The sequence below is a fragment of the Triticum dicoccoides genome, chromosome 2B, assembly GCF_002162155.2.
Source record: "Triticum dicoccoides isolate Atlit2015 ecotype Zavitan chromosome 2B, WEW_v2.0, whole genome shotgun sequence".
Classification (NCBI taxonomy): Eukaryota; Viridiplantae; Streptophyta; class Magnoliopsida; order Poales; family Poaceae; genus Triticum; species Triticum dicoccoides.
This window is the reverse complement of record NC_041383.1, coordinates 613,440,435-613,446,932: the sequence shown is the minus strand read 5'-3', so window position 1 is coordinate 613,446,932 and position 6,498 is coordinate 613,440,435. Positions and strand designations below refer to the sequence as shown.

Sequence of the window (6,498 nt, the reverse complement as noted above, 5' to 3'; positions counted from 1 at the left end):
CAAATAAGATGGCGATGCAAAGCTGGAGAAAATCTGCATCTTCCATATATCTAATGTTTTTTCTAATTCTATAAGATTTAAAAGTAATTTGAAAAACAGTGAAATTCTGGATGAAACGTATTTTCGAGATATTTTGCAAATGGTTTGTCGGATTGACGCAAATGATACGGTGTTGGAAAGCTATGGAAAATGCGCAAATTTTTTGTATAGAAATGTTTTTCTAATTTCTTACGATTTAAACTCGAATTCAAATACGGTCAAATTTGATTTCGAACGCGATTTTTTTAAAAGTTTGTCGAAATGGAGCAAATAATATACGTTGGATAGCTATAAAAAATGTGAAACTTAGTCATGTTGAACATTTTCTCTACTTCGCAACCGTTTAAGAGTAATTTTGAATACGGAAACACGAATCCTGCTATTTCCCATATGAAAAACAGAGTACTCGTACTGATAAATGTGTGTGTTTGTACCGAGCTATTTTTTGTACTATAATTTTGAATGGTTCTGAAAAAGAGGTATTTGTATTGATGTTTGCATGGGTTTGTATTAAGCGTATTTTCACTAACTAGACTTTTCTCCTTTTTTGGGTAATATTTTCTTCGTAAGTTTTCAACGATTTACTGTATCGTCGCCCGTGTACTTGCATGATTTATATCATCGAACTAAATGATATTTTCTTTAAAGAAAATGTTTTGTTTGATTCTTTTTTTTTGAACTAAACATTTTTTTACAACGATGTTCTAGACTTACCTCATTTTATGACTTGAACTTTTACCATTTGAAATTTCTACGTGGGTTTCTTTTTGTTTGTGCTTTTTGCCCAAACTTATATGGGACATCGTGTTGAACTTACAAAAAAATTTAGTTGTAAACTTTTTTTTTCATTTTAATTTGCTTTTTTCCTTCGACTTTACTGCTACCAAATTTGTTGCATAATGATGAGTTCTATTCGGAATCACTTGAATATTGTAAAACCAACGTGTACCACCAAATTACACAAAACTCAAAGCAGCAAACCGATGCTCCAACAGAATTTCAACCATCCCAAAGCTTAAAACTGGGCGAAACCAGTACCACTGAAAACAATCAGGACACTCTATGAGCAATGAAAGACAAAAAGTCTTGCGGGTACGGGCAGAGCAGCCACGCTTCAAGGATGGACCTGCCCTGCACGAAGCTCGATGTCCTGCTGCTATGTGCCCCCATATGACTCATCAACTTGGACGACGCCTAGTGATCGACTTGGACGGTGACAAGTGCTCAACTTGAACGAAGGTTGCCGAACTTGCATGGTTTATATCGTTGAACTGAATAATACTACTTTTAACAAAAAGGAAATGTTGTGTGTTTCATTTTTTTGAACTCAACTTTGTTTTGCGATGATGTTCCAGACATCTATTATTTTACCACTTGAACTTAACTTCTTTGAATTTCATGTTTTTTAACTTTTTTTGTACTTATATGCCAGTAATAATAGAACATTTGTAACACAACTGTTTGTCCATTTGTCGACATCAACCAAAATAGGCAGGAGAGAGCACTATCGAACTGATCATTCTTTTTGACCGAACTATGTATGTGTTCTTATTTTTCAAGAACTGATCCTGTAATACATACTGAATGGCCACACATGTATGATATAATGAACTATAGGGCCTTAAAAGTGTAATGACAGTACATCTATAAAGCTCTACAAGATCACATGAAGCCTCTGCCAAATGAAATATACAAAATACTGAAAAAAAATTCACACTTTTGCACAAAGGGCATACTTCTGAACATGCTCGACGACACCCACTGAACTTGCAATTGACTGGTGGGAGCAAGCAGCAACTTTGAAGTATGCAAAGGCATCTTGTTTTTCCAGAAAAAAACAGGGGGCCATCTCCATATCAATAAATAGTTATTGATCCATCAGTGAGCATGCATCACAAAGAAAATGTTGAAAGAAAAATTGGGTGGACCGGGTGGACCAGCTACACCTCCTCCTCTGGACTGATTGCTACGGCGAGGTGGAGCTGATGGAGGCGATTTGGCCACTGCAGGGAATCCCAGCGACTACCAAGCCATCCTTGATGTACTAACTATGGTGATGTATTTTGTACTGCCCAAAACACCTGCAGGATGAACTGAAGGGGAGCCCCATCACTTGCAAGATGAACTGAAAATGCCGGCTATGTGGACCTGAAGAATCACCAAATGTTGAACTGAATATACACAAGTGAAGGAGCATGAACGTACACGGTAACTCTTATGTTACACAACAATAACCGAGCATATATGTTTATAAGTTGAAGGGTAACAGACCTCAAGATAGCAATGGACTTCCAATATTCATCTATTTGAGCTGCTGCCTTTTATTTTAGTATTTGACGCATCCTGCAAAAAGAAAATGGACCGAAATTTCAAAGATGAACTGAAAAAGACTAACATAATTCAGTAGAGATGGATGTGAAAAATGATGAGCATCCCAAATACTATAATCATTGAGGTTGTGGTAATTACATCGTCCTTACATACTGATGTACAACTAGTAGTCTACTAAGTTGTACTTAAGTGCATCCACTTTTGGAATTCAGAGTAAGAAGTATTAGCTGAAACAAAAGAGTACTCATTTCAAGTAGGGAGTCATGTTCTTGTGCCTACATATTACAAACTTGATTTCTTACTCTAGATTCTAGTATCAGAATACAATGATGAACAAGGCTTTATATACTAAAGTGCATTTCAGACTTCTTTGAAGTTTTATTCAGAATGTCCTAGGTCAAGGCTCTGGGCAAATCTGTAGTTTCAGACTGAGCTTTTTTATATAAAAAGGTATGAAAGGCATAGTATGAAGACGAGAAGAATGGGGAGAAACCTTCATGTGACATACATAACAAAATGTTCAGAACTAGTATCGCAGCATAATAATATGTGAGTACAAGTGTGTAGCACAACAACGCAATTGTACAAGTCATACCTGGACACAAGTTATCTACATTCCTTTGATTACACTACTCTGACTAGAATTTAGTAAATAACACTAGACTCCTATCAAGATAACCTATTAAGATTAGAAGGAACAGGAAACTCAAGCGTACTCTCAGTTCAGAGAAGTGCAAGCATTTGGTACAGCCAGACGCAACCTAAAACAATGACTAGCTCCACACAAAATGAAAAATTGTCGAACTGACAAGCTCCACACGAACTGAAAAACTGTCAAACTGAAGAGCTCTAGATCAATATTTATGTGGTGAGAATCTTCTTTACCTATACTTGAACTTGTCCTAAATGCATTACATGAAAAGGGAAAGGGAGAGGAGTTACCAAACCTGACAAAACTTCAAATGGATTTAGCAGTGGAGCATTTACTGAGTAGATAATGGAGTTGGCTGGAGCATTGATGCAAACCTGAACGTATGGGACAAGGGCCTCTATCCTTCTGTGCAGGCAAGTCTGAACTGATACAAACTTCTTTTTGCCTAGCTACTAATTTTTTTTATATAGCCAGCTATTTTTTTTAACACACACATTGAACCGTTTCTGGGGTTCTTAACGAGCTGATGGTAGAAAACATGTTGAACAACTTTGGGCTTCCAGAAACTACCGAATGTTTTTGGGTTCATTTATGTACCTTTTTGTTATCTTTTTCTCAACTCCAAGCCACAATTACAATCACAATACACACATATACCACATAATTAACCAAAACAACTAATTTAATCCAAAAACAGTTTCTGAACTTGGTTTGAGCTTTGTTTCTTCAGATTTTTGAACTTTTGCAGAAGGTATGCCTGAACTTGCGTGAATGACAAAAATGACACATAGTTTGTTCTGCTTTTTTGTAAGATGAATTGAAAACATAAAATGGAGTACCTCCATAGAGTATCTCGACGAATTGGAGCTTGTGCATAACAGGAGGAGGACCCAGGAATTATGTAGCATCACACGTGTTATGCATGTTTATGTAAACAGAGATGCCAACTTTCTACATATAGTTACTTCTAGCTCCCAGCAAAATTTGTAAAATGGAAGGCAGATAGGTCTAGCTACTCTATTATGAAGCTCACCTTCATACTTGACAGACCAATGAACCACTGAAGAAGGGGCTTCCTAGGGGCGCTACCTATCTCCAACCGAAAAAGGACCGATGACAGTGGTGCATGAGCCAATACGACTGCCGTGGGGCAGGAACCCTGACGACGATGGCCTGATTATTGAAAAAATCCAGGGTGGAGCACGGGTGGCCTGCACGTAGCTCTTCTCGTGAACGGCGTCGGAGGGTGCAGTTGTACTGCCGAGATGAAGAGATCCTCGCCCTCCTGCCGCTGAGCGCAACGTCACAAAATACCAACTACCATCAGTCGTAGTCAAAGCACTTACTAAAAAGGTCCCATTGGCATGTCGAAGTTGCTTATTTACTTGATATTCTGAAAAGATCAATGCCAAGACTAACATCATAACTTGATTTTTTTTCTAATGGATGCATACTGATGACCTACTACAGGTATTGTTTGTTGAACTGTCCTTGTTGTTTAGTATGTTTTTTCTTTTTACAAAATTTAACTGAAGAATACCCCAAATGTGGTGGTTTAAAAAAATATGAACTTTACGGAAAAGAACGCCTGAATGTTTGAGTTGGAAGTGTGTGAACTTCTCGATGAAACATTTTATTTGAAATGTTTGTGGGACCAAAAATAGAAAAGAGTGGGAAATAGGATGTGCACTTTCATGTAAAGAAAGTTTGAACTCCCTGTCAAATAATTGGTTTCAGTAGCAGAAAAAAATTATTTAAACTTCTATATTGAACACTTTTTATAGAGTGTCCCCGTGAGCTTCCCAGCTTTTTTATTTTTTGAATGAATCAATGGGCAAACGAACCTTTGCCCGGAGCGTCATTGAACGGCCTCGGTTGGCGGTGGTGAACAGACTAGGGTGGCAGCTGTGAATGGCCTGGGCGCTGTCGTTCCTCCAAATTGCATTATGTTGAAACCATTTTTTCTAACTTATCTTGGTGCCATATCTGACCTTCCATTTTTTGTGTTATTGAACTGAACATAAACAAGAAGTGAGCTTAATTGAAGTTAACTAAAATTTAGAAACTTAACTTAACAATATAAAAACTGAACTTTCTTTTAATTACTGGCTATGTGATAAACATTTCTACGCAGAGTAACAAACAGTTCTCGACTCATTTACCAACAGTAGTACATCTCATGGGAACAAAAATTCTTTCCACTCAGGGAACAAAATGTTCTTCATCCAGGGAATAAAAAATGTTTTTGTTGGTAATTTACAATCAGCACAACAATAGCATATAAACATTTTATCCTAGATCATGCTGCACATTCCTAGCAATTCACATTTCACTGATAACCATAACATCCACCTGAAACTAGATCAATTCTTTAGATTCAGAGAAGTAATGGGGAACGAATGACACTACCTAATCATACTCGAATTCAGAAACAGAGCAAACATCGGGCAAACCTTGAATTTTGTGCACATTAGCAGAGGCTGTTGGTAGTTCAGAACAGGGATGATGGCTTCTTTGGCGAAGACTGTAGCCGGGATTCAACTTGTACGACAAACAGCGCTCAATTTGGACTGAGAAGGAGGTTGCAGCTGTGCCTGGGAGGAGAAAAAGGGGTTCGCCCGGGCAGAAGACAGGGGAAGAAGCGAGGCCGCAGGCGGCGCATGGCAGTTCAGGGACGAAGTGACCGCGGCGACGGCTGGTGTTGTGCTCAAGCATTACTGCAAACACCTTCCGTGCAACACACATGTCAAAGAACTGATTATGTAGAAGTGATCCAACGAGCCATCAAGGAGATGCAGGGCTGAAGGAATGAAATTGACCTGGGTGGCGGCACCACGGCACACCAATCCGAGCAGCGAGGGGAACTGGAGACACGCGGGGAAGGAGCAGCGCAATGGCGACGGGGAGCTGCGCCGGTGGGATAGGCTTCAGCGCCAGCTGGATCTTGCCCATCCGGACGTGAGGAGGGGGGAGGAGGCTTGGGGCAGAGTTCCTCATCGTCGGTGGTAGGCGCGCTGTCGGGGAGGTGCTGCTCCGTCGTCGGGAGATGGAGACACCACTCCATGGCGATGTGATTGGGTCGGGTCCGGCTAGGGGTGGCGGTGCGCGGAGATAGGGATGGGAATAGCGACGCGCGCCTGCGTGGGCGGCGCGCTGCGGGTGGGCTGGGGACGGCGGCACGCGGCGGCACGCTCGGGGTGGTGGGATCGAGTTGCGGGAATCGTCCGGGACAAGGGGTCCGGGACAAGAGGAGGCTCGGCGGGGAGGCGTGCGGACGGCCGGCCGGCGGCCGCGCGTGGGTCGGAGGAGCGACCCGTCACGGCGCCGCGGGCTCCCTCGCTCCGGCTGCCGCCGTCCCTCGCTCGCCCGCGACGGCTGCCTCCGGTGGTAGGAAGCGGGTTGGGGCCTGTATTCAGCGCATCGCGTCCTTACAGGCACCGAGGGTATTCTGTTACCGGTAACACAATAGTCCAGCC

The 6,498-nt window shown here is 41.5% G+C and overlaps 1 long non-coding RNA gene across 4 annotated transcripts; it reads right to left on the bottom strand.

The window, feature by feature from the left end:
• Positions 1-1,558: 1,558 nt before the first annotated feature.
• Positions 1,559-6,399, bottom strand: LOC119365158. 4 transcript variants are annotated; one of them, XR_005175348.1, is made up of 5 exons: positions 5,842-6,397; positions 5,476-5,749; positions 4,867-5,036; positions 2,311-4,313; positions 1,559-2,187 (listed from the first exon to the last, which is right to left on the bottom strand). It is a non-coding gene; the product is annotated as an uncharacterized LOC119365158 (long non-coding RNA). The 4 variants fall into 4 exon arrangements; XR_005175349.1 differs by having other exon boundaries at positions 5,476-5,739; XR_005175347.1 differs by having other exon boundaries at positions 2,311-4,415; positions 5,476-6,399.
• Between the last annotated feature and the right edge of the window lie 99 nt (positions 6,400-6,498).